This window comes from Chinchilla lanigera, unplaced genomic scaffold (assembly GCF_000276665.1).
Source record: "Chinchilla lanigera isolate Chin_1 unplaced genomic scaffold, ChiLan1.0 scaffold00002, whole genome shotgun sequence".
In the NCBI taxonomy this organism is placed as follows: Eukaryota; Metazoa; Chordata; class Mammalia; order Rodentia; family Chinchillidae; genus Chinchilla; species Chinchilla lanigera.
The window spans coordinates 21515032-21531538 of NW_004955403.1; the positions used below are offsets into that span (position 1 = coordinate 21515032).

General features: G+C 38.9%; 1 long non-coding RNA gene across 1 annotated transcript in view; it reads right to left on the minus strand.

Annotated features, from left to right (window-relative positions):
• The window catches only part of LOC106148804, a 95335-nt gene that overhangs the window by 21386 nt on the left and 57442 nt on the right, over positions 1-16507 (minus strand). Inside the window, exon 2 of the long non-coding RNA XR_001234493.1 lies at positions 13081-13157. This is a non-coding gene — a long non-coding RNA (uncharacterized LOC106148804). The remainder of the gene's footprint in view (positions 1-13080; positions 13158-16507) is intronic.

The following is a 16507-nucleotide window of genomic DNA, read 5'->3' on the forward strand; positions in this document are numbered from 1 at the left end:
GCAATAAGGTATGAAAAGGATGAAATTACTATAGATTCCACAGATATTCAGAAGATCATTAATATCTACTTTGAAAATCTTTATTCTCATAGGATAGAAAACTCAGAAGGAATGGACAAATTCCTAGATATGTACAAATTACCAAGGTTGAGTCAAGAAGATACCAAATTCCTGAACAACCCAATATCAATTCATGAGATTGAAAACGTGATTAAAAACCTACCAGCAAATAAAAGCCCAGGCCCTCATGGATTCAAAGCAGGATTTTACAAGACATTCAGAGAAGATTTAATACCAACCCTCCTCAAACTCTTCAGCAAAATTGAAAAGGAAGCAATTCTCCCTAACTCATTTCTGGAGGCAATCATCATACTGATACCAAAACCAGAGAAAGACCCAATCAAAATGAAAACTACAGACCAATCTCCCTAATGAATATAGATGCAAAGATACTCAATAAGATACTAGCAAATAGAATTCAGCAAATTATCAAGAAAATCGTACATCACAACCAAGTTGGATTCATTCCAGGAATGCAGGGGTGGTTCAATATTCACAAATCTATAAATGTTATATGCCATATGAATGAAGCCAAAGACAAAAACCACATGGTCATCTCAATAGATGCAGAAAAAGCTTTCAACAAGGTCCAACATGCATTTATGATAAAAACTCTACAGAAAATAGGAATAGATGGCCTTTACCTCAAACTTATCAAAGCTGTCTATGACACTCCAAGAGCCAGCATCATTCTAAATGGACTGAAACTTAAAGGTTTTACTTTAAAATTGGGAAGAAGACAAGGATGTCTGCTGTCCCCACTTGTGTTCAATGTAGTTCTGGAACCACTAGCCAGAACAACTAGGCAAGAGAGAGAAATAAAAGGATAAGGATAGGAAAGGAAGAAGTAGAATTATCACTATTTGCAGATGACATGATACTTTACATGGAAGGTCCTAAAAGCTCCACAAGAACACTCCTTGAATTAATCAACTAATTCAGCAGGGTAGCTGGATACAAAGTCAACACCCAAAAACTGACAGCATTCCTATACACAAATAAGAAACAGATAGGGAGAAATTAAGGAAACCATACCTTTCACAATAACATCCAAGAAATTGAAATATTTAGGAATCTAACAAAAGAAGTAAAAGGTCTATTCAGTGAAAACTACAGTACTCTGAAAAAAGAGATTGAAGAAGATTTCAGTAAATGGAAAAATATTCCTTGCTCATGAATAGGAAGAACCAACATTGTGAAAAGGGCCATACTCCCAAAACTACTGTTCAGATTCAATGCAGTTCCCATGAAACTACCATTAGCATACCCCACATCTCAAGAAAACATGCTTTAAATTCATCTGGAACCAGAAGAGACCCAGAATAGCAAAAGCAATCCTGGGCAACAAGGACAAGTTGGGTGGAATCACAATCCCTGACCTGAAATGATACTATAAAGCTACTGTACTAAAATCAACCTGGTACTGGCTAAAAAACAGGCCTGAGGATCAATGGAACAGACTGGAAGAAACAGCCACAACCACAAACACACTTAGCTGCCTAATCTTTGATAAAGGGGCCAAACAAACTCACTGGAAGAACGATAGTCTCTTTATTAAACAGTGCTGGAAAAATTGGCTTGCCACTTGCCAAAGACTGAAAATAGGCCCAAGTCTATCACCATGCACCAAACTCAAGTCAAAATGGATCACAGATCTCAATATTAAAACAGAAACACTAAATCTGTTGGAAGAGAAAGTAGGTAAAAATCTTGAAGACATAGCGGTAGGCAGAGAGTTCATGAATAAAAACCAAACTGCACGGGAAGTACTTCAAAGAATCAACAACTGAGATCTCATTCTACTGAAAAGTTTCTGCACATCTAAAGATATCACCAGCAGAGTAAAAAGAAAACCCACAAACTTGCAAAAAATTTTAGCTGACTGTCTCTCAGACAAAGGGCTTCTATCTAGAACATATAAAGAATGAAAAAATATCAGCCCCCCAAATTCAAAGACCCAATCCAAAAATGGGTAGCTGAGATGAATACACACTTCTCAGATCATGAAATACAAATGGCAAATAAATACATGAGAAAATGTTCAACATCATTAGTCATGTGAGAAATGCAAATTAAAAGAACATTGTAATTCCTTCTTACCCCAGTAAGAATGGCTAGCATTAAGAAAATCAACCAATAACAAATGCTGGCGAGGCTGTGGAGAAATAGGAACCCTTCTCCACTCCAGGTGGGTAAGCAGACTGTTGAAACCTCTGTGAAAATCAGTTTGGAGATTCCTCAGAAAACTAGGACTAGAGGTCCCATTTGACCCAGCTATTCTCCTTCTGGGTGTCTTCCCAGGAGATCTAAAAACATCATATCACAGTGATATATGTGCACCTATGTTCATAGCAGCACAATTTGTAATTGCTAAATTGTGGAAGCATTCAAATGTGTATCCACCGAGGATTGCATAAGAAAATTGTGGTACTTTTATATAATGGAATATTACTCAGGTATATAGAGAGATAAACTCGAGGCGTTTATAGGTAAATGGTCACAACTAGAGACCATACTCATAAGTGAGATAAATCAGACCTTCATGTGCAAGCACATTGTCTCACTAGTGTAAAACCTGAAAAAGTTAATTTAAAATAAGAGGTATGATAGACATTGTGAAATGATAGGAAAATGCTCAAGGGCAAAGGGCAACTGGGATGTGGGAAAAGAGAAGGGAAAGAAGGAGAAATTTTGTATGTATGTACGTACAGGATAGTTAACATAGTTCATCTACTGTCTTCTATTTCTTTGCTGAAAGAAACTGTTAATGAGTCCTTGATTGATTAACAATGCATGTGTCTATTTGTTTTCATGAGAAACCACTTTTAAGATATCAATATGTAATACAACAAGCACTGTTAATTTCCTACCACTTTGTTTGTAACCTGTATTGTCTGTACTGTTCTTTTGCTATTTTGTAAAATGTTGTCTGTCTGTTAAAAGTTTTCCTCCTTTTATTTTTTAAATAAAAAAAATAAACAAAAAACTGCCTGTCTCAGGGATCTGGAAGCAGACTACACAAGGCTTTCATAACTTCATGGTAGCATAAGTGTGATGTAGAGCTTCTTCCTATCCTTTTCCCACCCAACAGGCAAGGTTTGAACCCCTTGCCAATGTTCGTTAAGCGGCTGAACAAGAGCCACATTATATGGTAACAGCTAAGTGATAATTCCTTTGTCACCTCGACCCATTTACTATGTTAGGTGTTTTAGCCATTTCTATTGACATTTTCTAATGTAAGCACTTTATCCACACTTAAAGGTAAGGAAACCTAGGCTCACTGAAGTTAAATAACTTAACCCAAGTCCAGTAGACAGCAAATGGAAATTCTGAAACTCCAACTCGGGGCTGGGGATTTAGCTCAGTGGCAAAGGGCCTGCCTGGCAAGTACAAGGTCGTGAGTTCAGTTCCCGGTACCGGAAAAAAAACAAAAAAAGAAAAAAAGAAGAAAAAAAACCTCCAACTCACTAAATCAGTACTTGATTACCTTACTACTCTGCCTGTTTGCTTTTATTCTTTTATATCAATATGTAACTTTTTATTTGGACATGAATCTTGGTGGCTTTGCAAGAAATAACCAGGGCTTATTTGTCCCTACCTTGAAACACAAAAGAGTGCATACACTGCTGCTAAAAGTAACACATGTTTGGTCAATAGGTGAGTAAGAGACAGAAAGATTTGAAGGAGGATACAGAAAGGGCAGTGATGAAGGCAGCTGTTTGCTTAGGATTGAGCTTATCTTCTGTGTTCCTCGGAAGTGCTGATTTTTGTACTATTTTACTAATTCTGCATGACATACTCCAATAAGCTTCAGCAAGCACCTGCACCCCCACTCTAGCACCTGAAGAGGCTGAGCTTTGTACTTACTCAGCCCCTGTGCCACACCCTGTTCCACTGACTGATATTCTGATTGATGTTCACAGAGTGACTTCACGATGGGGACTTTCAGTGAACATTAGTAGAGCTAAATTGAGACAGTACAGCATGACAAGACTCCTAAGACTTTTAAAAAGTCAGTGAAAGGAATTTGGCTGTAAGATCTATTTGTAGCAATCATACACAAGGTGAAGAGAAAGATGAACGTTAAAGATTACTTGTATCTTAACTGTCTGATGACATCTTTGCAAGTTTTTCTAATTATATGAGGAGAAGATGTCTTCGGCCCACCGCCTTTCTTTTCTGCTTACAGCCCGGACCTTTCTATACACAGGATTTAAGGGTGATCCGACTGCCGACTACCACTGCATCTTCTTTGTTTACACACTGAGGCAGCCTGCGCTCTTGTTAGTTGCCTTCAGTTTAAATTAATTCTTGTGAAAGGTAGCCACATTTTTTCTTCTCTGAAAAAATGAAGATTAACACTTTTTAATTCATGGCACTGATATTATTGATTCAAGACAGGCTTCTTGCTGACTGCTTTCAATTCCACAAACGTGTTCATGATTGCATTTTTGTTTTGAAAAATAGTACTTTAAAAAGAGCACTCAGCTAATTATAAAGTGTATATGTATATATCTGTGCAAATGTCCAGGTGTGAGTTCCACGGCTTGGGTGTGGTTTGTCTCCCGAAGTGTCATGTGCTAGAAATCTTGCTCGCCAGTGTAATGGTATTGAGGTGGGGGCACATTACGTGGGCATTGAACCATGGAGCACTATCCATAGAAAGGGTTAATGAAGTTCCTGCAGGACTTAATTGGTTCTCTCCAGAGCAGGTTAGTTTGAAATGCGGCCACCCCATGTGTCCAGTCCTTCCTGCAGGCTGCCATTTTCCTTTGCTCCTCTGCACACTGTGACAACTAAGGCTTTCAGCAGAACCCCAGTAGCCACACTTGTCTTCCAGCCTCTGGAATCATGAACCACATAAACCTCTTTTATTTATACATCACTAAAGCCAGGTCCTCTGTTAGCAACACAGACAAAGTCATCAGGTGTGTAAGAAGGAGGGACATATAAGGTACTTGCTAGTCATTTAGTCTGCAGTAAACATTATTAAGGTATTGGAAAGTACACTTGTTTTTTTAGCGGTGTGTGTGTGTATTTAAAAAATGGAAGCATATTGTGCATAGTTTTAAAACCTACTTATTGCAAAGAGCCTTCCAGGGTATGATTAGTTATACAAAACATATTTCATGATTGACTCATATTTTATTTCACAGATGCATCCTAAATTTTACTAATCTTAGGTTGTTGAGCACACAAATGGTTTCCAGTATTACAAACAGCACTAAGTGACCATCCTAATACTTAAATCTCTGTCTGCTTTCTCGATTATAGTTTTTAGGATTTGATGAGGAATGTTACATTTATATCTTAAGGGCTTAGCACAGATGTTCTAACCATATTCAAGAAATGCTTTGTAACTTTATATTATTATTAGAAATGTATGAGATGTGTATCTCTTCTCTCCATCTGTTATCAAATATTTTTTCATTATCTTTCATTTATCTTTTGAATTTTATGATTTTTCTGACACAAGAACAGAGAGATACATGATCAAAGGAAGAAAACACTGTCAGTGATTATTTCTTCCCACTTGGGTATTAAAGTGAACTATGTATAAAATTGTGCTAGGCTTGTAAAAAACTCTAAAAAGTCTGAAAGTTATTTGGGAAATTATAGTAACACCTCAAATGTTATAAATTGAACCCATCAAAATAAAGGTGACCTATGTCCAGGGTGGGCATAATACATACTGATTACAACTTCTGACACTCACTGCAAGGGCCACTGAGAAGGAAACTGGATTCTGAATGAATTTCCTGGATGAATGGCATTTTTAAAAATTGACACAGACAAGATAAGAAGGAAAAGAGAGACTCTGTGTGTGTGTGTGTGTGTTTGTATGTGTGTGTGTAAGGAAGTGGATAATGGCAAAGAATGTGAAACTAGTTAAATTACATGATTTTTTTTTTTTAAAGAACTCTTTTCTTTTTCCAAAAGGACCAGATCATTGAAAAGAAGGTCAGGAATAGAAATGTTTCTGGCAATTACATGAAGAGTTACCAGAACTCAGGTGAAGGATTTTGTAGCAAACATTAATGGTGCCAAATGCAAATAAGAGTGAGAAGCAGAGGCAAGTCACTGCTATTTGGCAGGAAGTGATCCCTTGAGGTATTCAGAAGACCTGACCAGTATCTGTCAGGCAGTAAAATTCTACACTAAAAATCCAAAGTCCTTGCACCAAAGTTCAGCATTACAGAAGGTCTTCAAGGAGCTTATGGTGAAAAAAATGTCTGAACACTTTAAGCTGTAAAATAAATTATAGGAGATAATCTTGAAGACTGTTTCTAAATTCTAGAATTCTATATCCTGAGGGAAAAAACAGTTCATAATTCTAACGGGAGAACAAATAGCAGGCAACAAATACTGTTTTGTGTAATATAGTCTGCATGTATAATAACCTTAATCTTTATGTATACAAATATTTGAAGGTAGAGTTGACTCACAGAAAATACTAGAAAAACTAATCACCTCCGAAATCAGCCTTTCAAAGAAGAAATCAAGTAAAAAACACCTACCAACCACTTGGAGCTAAAACATGTTGTATTCAACTCTGTAAAGAATGGCTTTTTAGCAATAAGTTTCCATCACACAGCTAATTCAAGTCTTATTCTCTCTGTGTGTGTATTTCTTCCTCTCTGCCTTTTACTCTCTCTTTTATCTCCACTGTGTTCACCAGTGACTGAAATGAAGCCTTATGTCATCTATGGAGGTTGTGGCCATCAGTTTACAAACATGTTATGTCAGACCTCAGCTTGTTTTTGAGGCAGACTTTGGCTTTCATAGGTATCTTGTGAATTCACTTCTTGGCACGTGGCTGTGCAAGCTTGCAATTGTTTGGATGGGGTTTGACTATGTCCTTCAGTGTTGCATGCACTGGAATCTTTGTCCCCAATGTAGGGATGTTATGAGGTGGTAGTGTATTTAAGAGTTGGGATCCATTTGGGGGCTGTTATGGTTGATACATTGTGTCAAGTTGGGGAGACTAGAGGTCTGACTAAGTGACTCAGCAGGGAGCCATGGTGCTCGCTTTGTATACATCCTGAGCCTGTGGAAGAGGAGGGCATGGAGATTATGTGACTACTACACCCCCCCTGTGTTGGGGTAGCCTGTTTACAATGTAAGGGAGAAAAAGAGGTTACTTGCCACCATTCCTCCCTTTTGTTCTTGTTTTTGCTGTGTTCTGCCGCCATGAACATTTGCCCTCTGCCATGTGCCACTCTGCCTCAAAGCCAGCCAAGTATGGACTGAAACCTCCACAAACTGTGAGCTAAATAAACCTTTCCTTCCTAAATTTGGGCTTTGGGTATTTTGTCTCAGCATCGAGAAAAAAGTAACCAAGACAGGGACTATTACTTTGACCCCTTCCCCTTGCTCTGAGTTTTTTCTATGTGATCTCTTTGTCATGTGTGTTCCTGATATTGTATTGCTATCATCATTTAGGTCCTCACCAGAACCAAGCTGATGCTATCACCATACTTCCAGAACTGTTAGCTATGTGAGTCTCCTTTCTTTATGAAGTACTTAGCCTCAGGGATTTCAGTACAGCAACATTAAGTAGACTAATACAAGATAGCAGCTGCTCAACTCTACTATGTGCAATTCATGTTGAACTGTGAAATATGACTTCACTACATGTGTAATGATTTAAAATGCATTTTACTTGGTGTGTTTCTTGATTAACCTTTTTTATTTTTTAAAAGAAAGTATTAACCGCATCCTTTGCCTGCTTGATTTTCAAAGCTAGTTGGTAACACAGAGATGTACACTGCAGATATGGACCTCAGATTTAAAAACCTGAATTATCCTCTGTTTCTCTTGACAGGGAAGAAGATACTGAATGAGCCAACAAAGTGGAACCTTACTATTTAAGAGTGAAACAGAAAATCAGAGCTAATGACATGATCTAGATTTGTAAAGAAAAAATGCTTTAGTGATTTGAGAGAGCACCTTAGAAAGCATGATGAGAAAATGACCCTGATTTATAGGAGGTAGTATAGAGGGGACAGAGGGTAAAGCTAATACTCATACATCATTTTTAAGGTCTTATAAATACATGAATTTGATGCTGGAAAAATCAAAGGGGCATGGTGGGACAAGGAAAAATAAGTGATTTAAAATATGTCATGCACATGTAATAATCCCCTACCATGAATGTGGTCATGTACTGCAAACAGGTCCTAATAAAAGTAAAAAGAAGAAGGAGAAGCAGAAGAGGAGAAGAAAAGAAGAAGGAGAAGATCAAGATTTTCTGGCAAACTTTAAAAAAAGATGTTAGCAGTGAACAGAAAGCTAAGAAAGAGGAGGTAGGTTCTTGAGGGGCAGTCGCTATTTCAAATCCACAAATATGGGGCCTGAAAGAAGCACATCCTCTTGCCCCTTGTATGGGAGCCTGGTTTCTGGGGGATGTCCAGATGTCACTGAGTCTGTCTTTTCTATCTAAGAAAGAAACTTCATGAGGTTGGCCTTAAATCTCAAAGGAGACTTTGGATTTGGACTTTCAGCAAGGCTGAAACTGTTGGAAATTCAGCAACACTTAGAGATGGACTAAAGGAGTCTGCCTTCTGCAGAAGGAGATATGTATGAGACTTTTGGGGCCAGGAGTGTAATGTTATGGTTTATATCTAGCTGTCTTGCCCAAGCCACATGTTCTCATAGATGGGGCTTTACAGAGGTGATTGGATCAGGCGGATGTGACATTTCTATGTGGCTTAGTCTGCTGAGGTGTTTATAAGCAAATGTGATACTGGGGGGTGGGTAAAACCCGGTTGGAGGAGGTGGGTCACCTCAAGGTCACCTGGGGTGCAGCCCTGAAGGGTCTCTTGCCCTCCTCCCTTGCCCTTTTTCTCTCTCTCTCTGTCTCTCTCTCTGCTTTCTACTAACTTGTTATGAGCTGCTTCTCTTCCACCATGCCACCTTGCTTTGGATCCAGCCAATTGTGGACCAAAACCTCTGCAAACTGTGAGCCAAATAAGCCATTCTTCCTGCGGAAAAAAATGCATATTCTTATTAATAAATGGGATCTTTACTGCATATTATGAAATAGGACTGCTCCCTGGTGCTGTCTTAGGGAAGCATACAGACCTGCAAGTTGTGCATTGACTTAGTCATATAGGTTAATTATGTGGTGCTAAAATACCCAGGAATGTCAATGATTTCCATGCATATGATCTGCTCATCACCCCTCTTTTTCCTGCATGCACCACTATGACTCTTTCTCTTCTCACATGCCTATTCTCCAGTAAATCTTTCCTCCTTCAGCACAGTCTTTACTGCTCACCATGTGTCGTGGTTTGGGGGTTTTTGCAAGGGGAACAATACAATACAGGACACATATTTTATAAGATTACTTAATAGTCACCCAAAGAATCATATACAGAGTGCAGGAAATCTGTCCATACACTAAAGACCAAAGAATCCAGATGTGGGCCTGTGTCCAATGGGAATGTCCTGCATGAGTTCAGCTGAAGACCTAGAGCCCATGACAATTCCTCCCATGAGTCCATCTGGAGGCCTAGAGCCCATGACAATGTCTCATGCAGCAGTGTTTCATGGATCTGCGCTGGGAAGGACTGAAGGTCAGTGGTGGAATCTAGGAAGTCTGTGCCAGTGGGATGAAGGATCTGTGCTAGCAGGCTGAGGGATCTGCACTGGAGCCAGGAAGTGACACTCAAAATAAGAACCAGAGCTCCCCCAAAGAGTACCAAAGCCATGCTCAGCAACAGTAAGGTCCCGAGCTCCTCCAATGATGAGGAAAGCCAAGTTCCTAGCAGGAAAGCCAACACAACAAGCTTCTCCAGGAGACTGAGCAGTGCACCACCTTCCTCTCTGGAGCAAGGAAGTGATGCTCAGGACCAGAGCTCCCCCAAAGTGAACTGAAACCATTCTCAGTGATAACAATAACCTGAACTCCTTGGATGATGAGAACAGCTGAGTTGATCAGGAATGCCAGCACGACAAACTCCTCCAGGAGAACAAACAGTTCCCCACAGCTTCTAACAGCACCCAACAGCTTCTACCAGCTTCCAATAGCCTCTCTCAGCTCCCAACAGCCTCAATTCTTCTTCTTCATTTCTGCCTCTTATTCTGCTGGCAACAATCCTCAGGTGGGCCTCCCAGACCCAGCACCACACTGATTCAGTTCATCTGAGTGCTATACATTGACCACAGTTGTCAACCTACCACACTGTATTTATCCCAGTTTTGCCAGTAGGGAATCTTCACAGGAAGAAGAGGGCTACACACCTGGAGCTTGCCTTGGAGCTGGAACTGTGTGGACCCACCTGGCTACAGCTTATGGATCATAGTACTGGGGAAAGCAACTCTCAGTTTCAAAGAAGAAAAGCCTCTTTTCTGAGTAAGTTGTATCCTCCCAAGTAGAAGCTGGCAAGCAGCTTGTCCTGGTTGGTTTGTTTTCCTCCAGGCAAAACTCATTCTCACATTGCGAATTTGGGAACGTTATAAAGCAGCTTTTTCTTTTTGTTCAAAACAAATTTGACAAGGGTTTCATGAGTCACACTGAAGAGAATTCACATGCAGTTCAATCACTGCAGAGTAAGAGTTTTACCTGTTAAGATGGTTAATTTTAATTGTATGACAGCTACTGCCTTTTTGGGGAAAGGATTTCTACTTGATCTTTTAAAGGAAGAAAAGTAATTCTAAGCTCCAAATTTCACAAACAATTACATTACTAAATATAATCTTATAGGTGCTATCACCAACAAAGCATAAGCAAAGTCTAGGAAAAATAAAGTATAAAATTAAGTCTTTTGATGTATTAGCAGCATAGAATCACTGTCAAGGCATCAAGGAGACCCTTCATCCTGAACTCATCCCAGAGGCTTTGCTTATTAGGTATAATGAGTCAGAAGAGAAAATCCCAAGCCTAAAGAGAAGTGTAAGTTATGGACAGGTATATACCTCATTCCTAAGATTCATATGACTTTTTAAGACACTATTACTTCAGAATGAAAGGAGAACATATGCAGCAAAGCCATTATATTCAAGTGCTTTACAAAGTAATAGAAATAAACCTGACATAGCTTTGAAAGCAGCACCTTGGTCTTCTAGGACAGTAACGGGCACTGCTGAGAAGCTATGATGGGTGACACTTGTCAAACGCTTGACTTGTGTTATCTCCAATTCTCACAGCATGTTTAGGAGTCAGCAGTTATTGGCCCATTTAATACATGAGGCAGCTGAGGATCAGAAACTGTGGTTAGAAACCTTGCAGATAGAAGTACCCAGACCTTAAAGACTATAAATTTCCTCCACCTTTTCATCCCTGAGCCTACTGTAGGATACTGTTTGACAAAATACTTAGTAAAGTGCAGCACTGTTCACATTAAAGTAAGACATTTGCATAAAAAGTAACATCTCATAATAGTCAAATGAAGATTGAACAACACATTTTGAAATTAATTCAAATGCTAAACATAGAATTGATGTCTAAAAAATACTACTCAGAGAAACTGCTGGGAAGTTTTGAACATAACAGAGGTTACTATGATAGAATAGCTTTGGGTCCTATTCATGTGGGCTCCTCCTTATACACCCTGTGGATTCCTTTCCAGCAAGTCACTTGTGTTGTGTATCTCACATTAGATTCATTAATATCTCTCTCAAGCAGAGAATACAAAAGATAAATTCCCCCCAGCAAGGAAACTGCAACACTGGAGCACCCTACTACCACTTCAAAGTTGTGCTCATTGAATAGTGTCCCTGAGATTCTTCTTTTCCTTATCCTTCAATATAAACAAACAAACAAACCCTTCTCATCTTAAAGATTTTACTGCCCCTGACAGTGAAAAAAGAGACACCAACTTATCAGTTTGACCTAAAATTCTGTGAATTTCTACAGAAAGGTCTATGAATGCATCTTCTAGAAAAATTAGGTGATGTTAAGATTGGATAATTTTTATGTTGAATACTCATAACATAGATGGAACTGATTAGAGAGGCATTTTTTCCAGTATGCACATATATAGGACAAAGACAGTGGATGAGCTCATGTCTGGTATCCCTTTTCATGGTAGAATCTCATTAAGTTCCTTGGCTGGCACTGTGGATAGAGAATGTAGTCATTTGCCAGTAAAAAGTTAGTGCTGACCAAGTTTCAGAGTTCTTAGCTCTTATCTGTGTTCCAAACATGAGATCACCTGATAAACTATTCTTCGCAGCATCAGACTGGCAGGCCAAACCATCTATTTTCTCCCTCAGAAAAATAACAAAGATCAACTTGTTTCTTCATTATTCACAAGTGAAATCTCATCAGCTGCTTTATCAGACCCTTATGCTGAGAGTCCTCACACACTGGAAACTGAAATTCAGCATCAGGCATGTGTGAACAGGCTTAAAAGGCAGTTCCCAGTGACACTGTCCTTTTAGGATTACAGCCCAGAAAGCCTCAAGGGACAGGACAGCTCCTCTTGAGAGAAGTTGGGAGACGATCTAAGTGTGAGTAATGTACAGAGGAGACACTAAAGAAGATGGATGTTTGAAGTTGAGACTGAGCTTGCTCTAACACTCTTCAGATAGCACGCAGTGTTTTCCATCTTGTCTAATGCTGCCAGCAGGTCATCACAAAAGGCATGAGTTGGAGTCACAGTGCTGTTATTTATTTCCAACTACTTGTTCACTCACTAAAACACAAGCAGAAACTTCACAAATAGAGTTTCCTGAGACCAGGCTGGAGGCAGAGTAATGAGGTAAAGAGTCTATAGCTTCCGGACCCCGGGGCTAGGGCTCTCCTCCTTTCTGCTCATCAAATGACAAGAGGCTCCTAACAGCTCTCACTTCCAGGAACCTCTCTCTGAAAAACGGGATGTTTTCATGAAGGGGTTTGAGGACTAAATGTTATAACATAGGCAACATACACAGCTGGATATTTAGCTGGTGTGAAATAAGCATTATTATATTATTTCAGTGTGATACTACAGGCTCATGGATATGCTGTTCCTTTAAATAGTACAAAAAAACACACACCCTCACACTATTTACTTGCATGTAATAGAAACATACCTTGGCATAATGAATTGGAGAAGGAATGCCCAGTCCAAGTCTCACTGTGATTCCCCTCTCTGGCTTGTATTCTTCATCTGCAAAGTGAAAGGGTGGTGAGAAATGCTTCCTTAGTGCCACATCAAATGTAAATGACTACCTTATTCAGATTCTTATCTTTCTGGAAAAATGTGTGCTTAGCTCACAGATCTGCATTTTGCATTTGCCTTCTTCATTTGAAGTGCTATAAGGTTTGGCTTAGGAATGTAATTTTGTACTTTAACGTATGTATAAACATGGGATGTTGGAAATTTGTTTTTAACAAAACAATGACTTTTCCCAGTCGCTCTGCCATGTTCAGGGAAGCATTCTCCAGGTCCTTGTGTTACGGGGTTGGTTGCTGGCCTGTGGCTCGGGTGGAAGATGATGGAATGTAAGAGGTGGGGCTGGTGGGAGGAGGTTAGGTCACAGAGTGCCCTTGATGGGAGAATTGGAACTCCAGACTGTGCCTGTTTCACTTCCATTTCCTAGATACCATGAAGAGGGCAGGTTCTTCCACTGAAAACTCATGCCATTAGGTTCCACCTCATCACAGCCCAAAAGTGTCAGGATCAACAACCTGTGGACCGAAACCTCCAACCTGTAGCTCATGTATTTTGTCGTGGTGCCAGAAAGCTGACTAAGGCACTCTGCGTCTGACTTCTGCTCATAACTGTCACTGACACTTCACATGAGGTGGTTAAATCACACATCGCAATGAGTTCCAGATTAAGTCATCTTCCTTCTATCTATCCTGTCTCTCTTGCTTTCCTTTCCCATATGGTTTTTCTCACCACTACTTTCTCTCTTCGGGAAACGAAATGAAGTACTTTGGTTTAAACACCTGCTGACTTGTAGACCACATGTGGGAATTAAAGCCAGAGATCCTAAACAATACTAACAATGAGCTTTTCTGCTTAATTATGTCACTATGAACCATGAAAAATTACTGAGAGTTGTATTTACAATGTGTTTTTGTCTTCTTGTAGCTCTTTTCCTTTACCAGACTAAAGTGGTATCTCTGTTCTCCTGAGACTCTCTGCTTTGCTCTCTCCTTTTTATTTCACACTGCTAGCTATTATTATGAGTATAGTAATGAACAAAATAAATCCTCTTACTGTAGGCAGATAATCTCTACTCCAGGAGATAATTATCAGATCTCATGGGAATTTGTTTTTCCACTCAATTCATAATGATGGCTCTCTTCTCTGAAGATGCTTCATCATATTTAATAGAATGTAATCACAAACCATGGTGGGATGTGTAGTAGTTTAAAATCCATCTTCTAAGAGGATAGGAATGAGGAAAGTTAATTATATCTAATGGCCCTTGATCTCCTAAGAGGATAGCCCTTTCCACCTGACAGAAAACAGTGCTTTGAGAAGCCAGGAGATCTGATAAGTAGCTTAACTGTTTTGTAAAAGGTGAGTGGTCCACTTGTATTATATTTCAAAGCGACTGTCTAAATGAGAAGCATTTAGTGTTACATATTCTTTAAAGAAAAAGTAACAGCAGAGTCAGGGTGAAAACAGCATAAAAGAAATTCTTTTGAATTTTAAATCTTATAACTGTCTGCAACAATAAGTTTTCCATTTAATTATGGCAACTGTCCTGAAGGTTTTACATATTGGCAAATATAGTAAATAATAAAGTATTGATCTCAAAGAAGTTCAAGAAATGTAAAGCTTAACTAAATTGTCTATTTTCCCTTAGAAGTTATATTGATGTACTAGACGGGGAGCAGTCCATTGATCTACCCCTCCCAAGTACCTCTGACCCACACTGATTAAAAAAAAAAGGGAAAAAACTGAGTAGACTTTATGTCAAGTTTAAATCTAAGAAATTACTCTGCAAAGGTAGAAATACTTGGGTCTCCTCAAATTTGATGTTGTTGCCATTATATTCTGTCTTGTGACCCATTTTAAGTTTTATGAGTGGTACATGAAAAAATGGCAGTTAAATCTTTCAGCTAGAAGCAGATACTTACTGTAACCTACAAAATGGAGTCTCATGGATTTTTTATCTTGCTGATAAGAAATAAGAGTATAAATAAATTATAAATTTTCTGAGATTTTTTTACTCATTTCTGCAATAGGCTGAGGTGGAGCCAGCTTGTGGTAGGAAATCTTGCTTCTGATGAAAAATAGATTAATTCCAGTGCCCATCCAAACTTAAAACTCTAAGACATCCCATCAATCAGTCACAATAAGGAGAGCACTGCAGTGAGCTAAGGAAGAGTTCACTATCTTCGTAACTTAGATCTCATTTTAACATATCTATCTACTTAATAAACGTCCATTGTGCAGCTACTGTGTGCCAGGAACAGTATCTCCTGTTGCAGAATAAGAAGATGAACTGGACATATTTCAGTTACTTGGGAGTAATAAACAAGCAAATCACATTCAAATCAATAGGTAAGAAGACTTACAACAAATTTTCATACACAAGGAAAAGCTGATACAGTAGAAAAGATAGTCTGAATCATCAAACAAGTGTCCTTGAGCATAGGCTTGGTGGATCAGAATAGTAGCTCATGCCTTGTGTACTTGGCAGGTGGGATGTATGGAGGCACAATCTATGTGACTCATTGGAAGGGCCCAAAGCAGATGGATCTTTCTGTAGCAGAAATTAAAAATGTGGAGACCATCAGAGCTGAGGTTAGAGATATAGAGGGTACCCAATAACTGAAGGAACTTGCACGGTAAACAAAGGATTTTCTACCTCGCAGAGGCAGCCCTGAGAAGCCATGGAGGGACTGCAAGCAGAAGTGTGGCATGAACATAAATACATGTGTGTGTTTTAAATAGAACTCCAGCAGCTCCATGGAAGATAGATGTGAGGGGAAAAAAAAAAGCAGGAAGAAATGTGTGCTCTTTAAAAAAAACTGATTCAAAAACATAATCAAGACAAGAAACAGCTGGACAATAATCCATGACTTTACTTGAGAACACATAGTAAACCAATAGTGTGCTAAAATGTAATTTTATTTAATATTCACAACAAATCTATGATGTAGGTACTATGCACCCATTTTGAAAACAACTGAAGTTTCAGATAACTCAGATTTTTTTTTATCATATTGGGGATTAAACCTGAGCTATATTTCCCTATATTCCCACATCCCCCCTTTATTTTTTTAATGTTTTTGAGGCAGGGATCACTAAATTGCTAAGTTGCCCAGGCTGGGATCAAATTGTGAGCCTTCTGTTTCAGCCTCCCAGAGAGTTGGGATTACAGGTGTGCATCACCATGACCAACTCAGGAATTCACAAGTCTTGACCCAGATTGCGTAATAGTTGATAAAGCAGCATACAGATTCTAATCTGTTGACCTCAGAATGTATGCATTAGGAGACATCAGATGTTACTTTTTTTTTTTTTTTTTTTTTTTTTTTTTTTTTTTTTTTTTT